At 40.9% G+C, this 9,079-nt stretch overlaps 1 pseudogene; it reads right to left on the bottom strand.

Moving 5' to 3' along the window:
• Positions 1-4,193: 4,193 nt before the first annotated feature.
• Positions 4,194-4,409, bottom strand: LOC114224589 (ATP synthase F(0) complex subunit e, mitochondrial pseudogene; annotated as a pseudogene).
• Between the last annotated feature and the right edge of the window lie 4,670 nt (positions 4,410-9,079).

Raw genomic sequence — 9,079 nt, 5'->3', positions numbered from 1 at the left:
GACTCATATTGTAAACTCTTCAGGTTTTGCGAAAAAGAAAGTCAAGACCAAGGCCAAAGAACAAGCTAATCTGCTGCTTTTCCTCTGCTTCTGTTAAGTTATATTATTTTTCTCTCCTTTAATGTCTCCAATTTCTTGTTTTATCATTTTCCAGTTTCAGTGTGCTTAACTATTGACTTTTTTCCTTCTTGTTCTCAGGCCTCAGATCTTACCACATCACTCCCTTATTCTTCCGCAGAATTTCTTATCTCATGATAGAATTCACCATCAGGAAATGACACCATTTGCTTATATCTGGAACCTGGGTGTCATCCTTGACATCTCTCTCTCCCTCATCCCTCACATTGCATTCACTGTAAGGCATGCTGATTCTGCCTCTAAAGATACACAAGCTCCAAGCGACATAAGCTTCCAAGGCCACTTCAAGAAGTAGTACATATGGTGCTCTCCATTTCATTTCTTTGATTTTTCTAGTAAATGAATGGAGAGGTTTCCAATTCTGAGCTTCCCCAAATGAAATTCTATTAGAGTTCTCACATAAAGTTTCTTTAAACCCAACTGCCAAATACCCACTGCAAACACCATGGGAACTTTTCACCTTAGAGACCCTTATCACCTTAGAGACCCTAACCAGATCTAGGACCATACACTTGATCACTTAGTCATGCCTATGGATGACTTAGTCATGCCTCACAAAACTCCATTCTCTTTTCTACTCCAGAAACCACATTCTTTTACCTGGATTTATAGTGGGTGAATCCAAACAGTGATTTTCCAGGTTTGGGGGGTTCAGATAAAGTTCTATTACTTGCTATGACCTTTTCCCACCTGTTTAATCTTGAAAAACTTTGTTTGAATTTCTAATATGTTCCCTGTACCTTCCTAGGCTATTAAACACCAGTTTAAAAAAAGAAAAAACCAACCATCCTTCTGTTGGTATGTGGCTGGGAGGGGTTCTAGTTGTGAAAAGGAGAAAATGGATGAAATCGCAGAAGAGAAAATTTACGATAATCATCACACAAAGTTTCCTGGCAGTGAAGTCAATTAGCTTTGGATTTGGAAAATGTTGGAAGTACTATCCCTAGAGATAGTGGCTGAGGTCTAGGGATGAAAAACAAAATATAAATAGTATTCAAAGCAAACTCATTTAGAAAGCCATTTATCCATTTGCTTCATGGCATCTTTTTATCTCAGATGTATGAAGATTCCATAACATCATCAAGAAAATTGAGCTTTAGTACCTAGGACTCAAGTTGCCCACCTTACAATGAATATCTATGACACACTACAAATCATTTTTGTAATAGAACTTCTCCCAAGAGCCACAGGGTTTTGAAATGTTAGAACTAGAAGGATCTACCTTAGAGTGTCTGATTTACCCTGTCATCTTCTAGATGGGGAAACTGAGACCTAAAATAGGGAAGGGACTGGTTTATTGGAAGATAGACAACTGGCAGAGCTGAACCCAGAGTCCTGCACTTCAGTTCCCTTTTCTCTACATACTGGCTTACAAAATTATACCATGTCCACCTGGGCACATATTTGTACAATTACTGAGAACATTTTCTCTCTATTTATTGAAATTGGAACTATTGTGAAAAAGAAACGATAAAACAGGAAAGGGACCATAATCTCTGCAAACCCTTTATTAGACTTTAAATAATAACTCTCTTCTCCCTTTATTCTGAGGCCCTATTGATAGTTGATTGCTGAGAGGTTTTTTTTTTTAACCCAATCTTGTTTTGCTTTATTTCATCCTTGATTGCATTCTGCTTCTCTCTCCAGCAGCCATTTCTTAACTGCTACCATTTTGTAAGCTTCCCTGCTGCTCTAAGGCTGTCATTGCGACTGATTAATTTCATTAGCACAACGATGCACTTAAGCAGGACTAACTCATCTCTTTTGTTTTGTGATCAGGAGTACATATCACAGACAATTTGCAGGAAGAGATAGCTGCTTAGATGCCAGATGGGAAGAGAAAAATATGAGGACCTTTGCTTGTATGTCTTTAAATAAAATGTTCAAGATCTCCCGGGTCCTTGTGGAACCCAGTTAAGGTGTTCAGCTCCACAATCAGAATCCTATTCTTTTGCCAGTGCTTTCCTTACCCTGGCACTTGGGAGCATGGCTCCCAAACTATCATTTATCAAGTGAAGAGGAGAAAGAAAGGGCACTAACATTTATTTAGCATCTACTAAGTGCCAGGCGCCATCCTAGTAGACCTTTTATCGTGCAATTAAGTGCCAGCTTCACAATGATAAATCCTTCATTACTCAGGAAAATTTTAAACTAGAATGTACAGTTCCCTGAAATCATGTCACTGTTCCAATCCCTGGCTTCTACTCATGCAAGTTAAGAAACCAAAGTAAAAGATGAGCAAGGGGGCGGGGGCGCCTGGGTGGCTCAGTCAGTTAAGCATCTGCCTTCAGCTCAGGTCATGATCCCAGGGTCCCGGGATTGAGTCCAGCATCTGGTCCCTGCTCAGCGGGAAGCCTGCTTCTCCCTCTCCCTCTGCCTCTGCCCCTGACTCGTGCTGTCTCTCTCTCTCTCTCTCTCAAATGAATAAATAAAATCTTTAAAAAAAAAAGATGAGCAAGGGAAGTGAGATAAAAACCCAAGATTTAGGAATGAGAGGAGTCACACAGAACCCACCTTCCCTGCTCAAGTCAACTGGGCACGAGTGAAAATAAATTTATGATTGCTCTCTGCAAAGTTTGCAGACTTTTCAGAAATATGGTATAGCAAAACACGCTGGGCTTACAGACCAGGGTTCTAGTCACAGTTCTGCTGCTGACTAGCCTAGTGAAGTCGGGTAAGGCTCTTCCTCTCTCGGGGGCTCACTTTCCCCATATAAAGTAACTGTGCCTTGCAGAGCCCTTTTAGGAGTCAAAGGGCAGAGCCTGTGGAGTGAGGACCGGGAGAAGGACTCTGAAGCTTCCTACCCCTGTTTCAAAAAGGCATCACTCTCTGTCTGTTTTGGATAGTGGGGTTCCAAGAAATCTTTCATGTTAACAGGATTGATATGGCTCTAAAAGTTCAAAAATCATTTGGTTAGATGATGTCTTCAGTCCTTTCTGGCTCTGAGTCCTGTGGGCCTGAGTTTCGAAAATCCGGCTGTTGATTGCCCAGCCCTTGAGGCTATAAAAGCGAACTAAGATTCTAGAATGTTTGCTTTCACTTTCCAACTCCATTTGTTTTCACTCTTCTGCTTCTGAAGACCCATTTTAAATACACGTGCCTTGCCACTGCTTATTTCACAGACATGCATTGATCAGTACATTGCTGAATACTTGAGAGGGCACCTCTGCAGATCTTTGGGGCTTTCTCTCTCTATGGCTCTCTCTTCTCTAGCATTCTGGAAATTTTCTCCTGACATCAACTAGGGTTACTATAGAGCTCATCCTGTTTGTTTTCCGTATCTTTCACTGTCCTTCATTATCTGATGTTTCCATTGTTTTGGATATTATTTAAAAATATGTTTCCTGTTTTTTGTTTTGGTTTTTGTTGTTTCAGGCAAGCAGGTAAATCTGGTCCTTCTTCCTCCACCTTGGCTGGAAGAAGTCTTATTTTCTCTGAAGTTTTTTTTTTTAAGATTTATTTATTTATTTATTTGGGGGGGCAGAGGGATAAGGAGCGGGGATCTCAAGCAGACTCCCCACTGAGCATGGAGCCCAATGCAGGGCTCAGTCCCGCGATCCCAAGATCATGACCCGAGCCAAAATCAAGAGTTGGATGCTTAACTGACTGAGCCACCCAGTCACTGCTCTCAGAAGTTTTGATTAACATTTGAATTTCATGTCACTTGATCTTATTACCAAATAATAAAAAGCAAATGACCCCACATTTGTGAGGCAACTTTTCCAGACCCAGATCTTTCTATTCCTTTCAGGTCTTCTGTGGCTTAGTTATTAATTCTCACCCATGTGCTAAGATTTTTCATATATCTCTGTGTCTTTTCATGTATCTCTAATCCTCTGGAATTACCTTTACCTTCTTGTCTTTATCGGAAAACTTACTTCTCAGGGCACCACTCAAATGGGGGTAGAGCCTTCCTTCAGTCATACCTACAGGAAAAATCCGTGTAAATAACACTGTCAATAAGAATAGCAATAGCTGCCATTTATTAAGCACTTTTTTCTCGTCACTTAACAGAGAAAGCTTTATTCGTCTACCCATTCCAGAGGAAGGCAGGCTCACTTTAGTAAGCTGTCATCTTGGGCTTCTGCCAGTTCTCTCTCAAGCTGTTTCTGCTCATCATGCTTCTTTTTCTCCTCGGCTGCTATCTTCTTTTCCTCGTCCACCCAAAATTTCATATAATTGTAGCACTTGGCTTTGTAGGCCACACTGAGGTACAGGGTAGGGTTGTGGCTGAGCTTGATGAATGGAGAGACTTACACCAGCAGCACCATCTTGCCTGTAACTTCTATTAAGCATTTGCTATATGCCAACCTCTAATCCTGACTACAGCACTCTGAAGTAAATCCTGACATTGTCCTTTTTGAAAATGTATAGTGAGATTTAAGACTAAGAGAAGATGTGTAACTTGCCCAAGGTCAGACAGCTAAAAATAGCTGAGCTACAGTTCAAACCCAGGTTGGTCTGAGTCTTAACCGTCTATGCTTAGTATTGATTTTCTCTCTTAATATAATGGTATATTTCTCTGCCTCTCTTTACCACTAGCCTGTGCCCTCCTTCAATGCAAGCACCGTATCTTATTACTTCTGCATTTTCAACACCTGAGCACAATACCTAACACACGGTAGGCAGTCATAATATAATGTTATACACTCATAATAATAATGTTGGCTGACTAAACAGATGAGTGAATGTGTGCACCAGACAGAGGTGTGGCTTGGAGCAGATGTCGGTCCGGGGCTGAGGAAGATTACAGAACACCAGCCTGTGTGGCAGAATACTGAAAAAGTCCAGTCAGATACTTCATCCAAGATTTGTAAATTCTGAAATCCAGCCCAGGTCACAATACTTGCTCTAGTGGTAGTCTTGCATTCAGAATTTTACCTCAGCCCTTCAGAGGTGAAAGAATACATCTGGTCCTTTAACCATTTGAAGAAGATAAATTTCATATTTCCAATCTGTCACAGGGTTTATGTGATTTAAGAGAAATGTGACCTCAAAGTTAATCCTCATCTTGGTTTAGAATTTCAAGTCAACTAAATTTGAAGTGCCTTAACATATTCCATGGGGGCCAGAAACCCTGAAAAGCATTCTGTTTCTTATCGCCTAAATGTTGAGGGTATTATCATTCTAACTTTAAATTTCAGGATGAATTTAATGCCTCTGAAAGCATGGGATTAAGAGGCCTGGGGCAGCACAAATGTATTGGGTACATTTGGCCTCCCTCCGCTCCTGAGTAAAGGGTATGTATGTGCTTTTACCTTTCTGAATATGTCAAACATGGTGAGATTTGAGCCATGTAATTGATGCTAGCTAGAAAGACCTTGGGTGCTTTGGTTGTTGCCTTATAGTGACCTGTGCCTGTATCTTTGTGCTCAGAGATTTAAGAGATTAAGGGTGGTCTGGATCAGTGAAGAGGTCAGACAGGAGAGGATTGGGCCAAACTGCAGTGTCTGAATTTGGCAGCACAGTATGTCCACACATACTTGCATTCTACCAGACTTTCTGGATGTGAACTCTGGAAATCACCATATACTTCACAGAGTCATAGCATGTCATAGCTGGAAAGGACTGTCCAGACTCATCATGGCTGGATGGAGAAACTGAGGACCAGAAAGGGGAAAGGATTTATCCAAGGTCTTAGAGATAGTACATGCTACATCTAGAACCCTGGTCCCTGATACCTCAATCTGTTGTCCTTTCTACTACTCTAAGTTATCTCCTTGGAGAAAGAACAAGTCAGAGAAAATGTATCTCCTATCTAAGTGAGGGGCACCAGCATTTACTGCCTCTTTCTTTCACTGAATCTTCCTGGCTAAACACTATCTGAAATGATCCCATAATCTGCATATCTGCTCTTGTCCTAGAGCCTGTTTGTACCTGTCCTAGAGCCTCTTGTACTACAAGAGAAAATCTCAGGGCAAATTGATAGCCCTTAATCTCAGCCTGGGTCTTTGATACTTCTTGGCCATCATTTTTGCTTGTCATTTCTTTCAGTGATTCTCCCCAAATCTTCCTAGTCTCTGAAAGTCCCTTACTCAGCCTCCAGCAGATAATGTTCATCAAGAGTTAAAGCCATCAGATGTGAGTTTACCCAGCTACTATTCTTCCACCTATACTACATTTCACCTACACCCAATCTTTCTTTTTCCTTCCATTTTCAGTGGAAGGTGTGTGTTTTTTCCCCCTCCCATTCAAGTCCATTCTGTTATCCTGATTCTTGGTCCCACTGTGAATTGGCTCTTCTTCTGGGACCAGTTAGCTACTCTTTATTCTATGTCTTCATGCTCCCTGTCTCTAATTTCCCCACAGTCTATCTATCTATCATCTATCTATCTGTCTTCCTATTCATCTCTTTGTCTACACACATATGTACCTATATTCAAATAATTCTCTTTGAAAGGAAAACAAAAATTCCCATGAACTTAAATTTCCTTGTAATAATCACCTATTTTCCCTTTTCCTTTTCAAGCCATGCCTCTTGGAAGAACATTCTATACTTGTTTTCTCCACCTCATTCGCCTCATTGCAATGTAATTCAGCTGCTCTTCTCACCACACCATCTCCCCCACCCTACCACCAACTCAAAAGTCTTTTTGCCAAGGTGGCCAGTGATCTCCAAGTTGAAAAATACAACAGATAACTCTTTATTTCTAACTCATTGGATCTCTCTGCTATATTTGAAATTGATTCCCACTCCCTCCTTCTTTTAAAATACTTTATTTCAGGGGCAACTTGGCGGCTCAGTTGGTTAAGCGTCTGCCTTCAGCTCAGGTCATGATCCCAGGGTCCTGGGATCGAGTCCCGTGTCGGGCTCCCTGCTCAGCGGGGAGCCTGCTTCTCCCTTTCGCCCTCTCTCTCTGCTGCTCCCCCTGCTTGTTCTCTCTCTCTCTCTCTGTAAAATAAATAAATAAAATCTTTTAAAAAAGACAAAATGAAAAAAATAAAAATGAAAAAAATAAAATGCTTTATTTCCTGGGCTTCTATGATACTAGTTTGTTTTTTTTCCTCTGTCTCTCTGGCCACTCCTTTTCAGTTTTCTTTACTAGTTTCTTTTCTTTTTCCTTAAACACTGGTGGGATTCAAGTGTCCCTCCTTGGCCCAATGTTTTTCTCTTTTTAAATTCTTCTCTTGAATCATATCATCATATCCCATGGTTTCAACTACAACTTCATGGCAATGACATCTGAAATAGGATAGTCCCCTCTCCTGAGCTCCAGATCCAAACTTATGACTGCATGTCTCCAGTATCTTAGTCCAAATGTGACCCTAACTGAACTCATTATCCACTACTCATTTCAGCACATTGTATCACCTATTTAGGCACCTAATAATGCAACCTGACAATGATTCTACACACTCCTTCCCTTTCTTCACTGCCCTTTCCTTCTCCACCCGTCATCAATCACCAAGTACTCCCGATTTTACCTATTAAACATTTTTCAAGGCTTTTTCTCACTATCCAAACTATTCTCTGCCCTAGTTCAGGCACCCAGTATCGTTTTTAAAATTAATTAATTAATTTTTTTTAGAATTTTATTTTATTATGTTATGTTAGTCACTATACAGTACATCATTAGTTTTTGATGTATTGTTCCATGATTCATTGTTTGCATATAACACCCAGTGCTCCATGCAATAGGTGCCCTCCTTAGTACCCATCACCGGGCTAACACATCCCCCCACCCCCTCCCCTCTAGAACCCTCAGTTTGTTTCTCAGAATCCATAGTCTCTTATGGTTCATTTCCCCCTCCGATTTCCCCCTCTTCATTTTTCCCTTCCTACTATCTTCTTTTTTTTTTTAACATATAATCTATTATTTGTTTCAGAGGTACAGATCTGTGATTCATCAGTCTTACACAATTCACAGCGCTCACCATAGCACATACCCTCCCCAGTGTCCATCACCCAGCCCCCCATCCCCCCACCCCCCTCCCCTCCAGCAACCCTCAGTTTGTTTCCTGATATTAAGAGTCTCTTATGGTTTGTCTCCCTCTCTGGTTTTATCTTGTTTCATTTTTTCCTCCCTTCCCCTATGATCCTCTGTCTTGTTTCTCAAATTCCTCATATCAGTGAGATCATATGATACTTGTCTTTCTCTGATTGACTTATTTCACTTAGCATAATACCCTCTAGTTCCATCCATGTCATTGCAAATGGCAAGATCTCATTTTTTGGTGGTTGCATAATATTCCAGTGTGTGTGTGTGTGTGTGTGTGTGTGTGTGTGTGTGTGTCTTTATATACCACATCTTCTTTATCCAGTCATCTGTTGATGGACATCTTGGCTCTTTCTATAGTTTGGCTATTGTGGACATGGCTGCTATAAACATTGGGGTGCACGTACCCCTGCGGATCACTATATTTGTATCTTTGGGGTAAATACCCAGTAGTGCCAATTGCTGGGCCATAGGGTAGCTCTATTTTCAACTTTTTGAGGAACCTCCGTACTGTTTTCCAGAGTGGCTGCACCAGCTTGCATTCCCACCAACAGTGTAGGAGGGTTCCCCTTTCTCCGCATCCCTGCCAACATCTGTCGTTTCCTGACTTGTTAATTTTAGCCATTCTGACTAGGCACCTGGTACCTCTTGTTTGGACTCCTGCAACTGCCTCTGAATAGCTCTTCTCACTTTAGGTGCTCAGGATGATCTTTCTAAAACAAATTGACCATTAGACCTCCATATTTAAAACTTCCAATGCTTACTCATCATCTATAGAATAAAGGTCAATTCTTACCATGATTTACAAGGTTCTTCATGATTTGATCCCTACGTGACTCTTAAGCATTATTTCCTACCATTTCTCACTTCTGGACAGTCTACTACTATTAAACTACATATCATTCTCTATAAATACTCTGCTGACTTAGACCTACTGTACTTTTCTTTCCCACCTTTCTTCATCTATTTTTACAACATACTGTCAGCAATAATTTCCTCTAGGA

The sequence above is a fragment of the Eumetopias jubatus genome, unplaced genomic scaffold (assembly GCF_037043125.1).
Source record: "Eumetopias jubatus isolate StellerSeaLion01/CBP00866 unplaced genomic scaffold, mEumJub1_p1.0 scaffold_11, whole genome shotgun sequence".
Lineage (NCBI taxonomy): Eukaryota > Metazoa > Chordata > Mammalia > Carnivora > Otariidae > Eumetopias > Eumetopias jubatus.
This window is presented reverse-complemented; position numbering and strand designations above follow the sequence as displayed.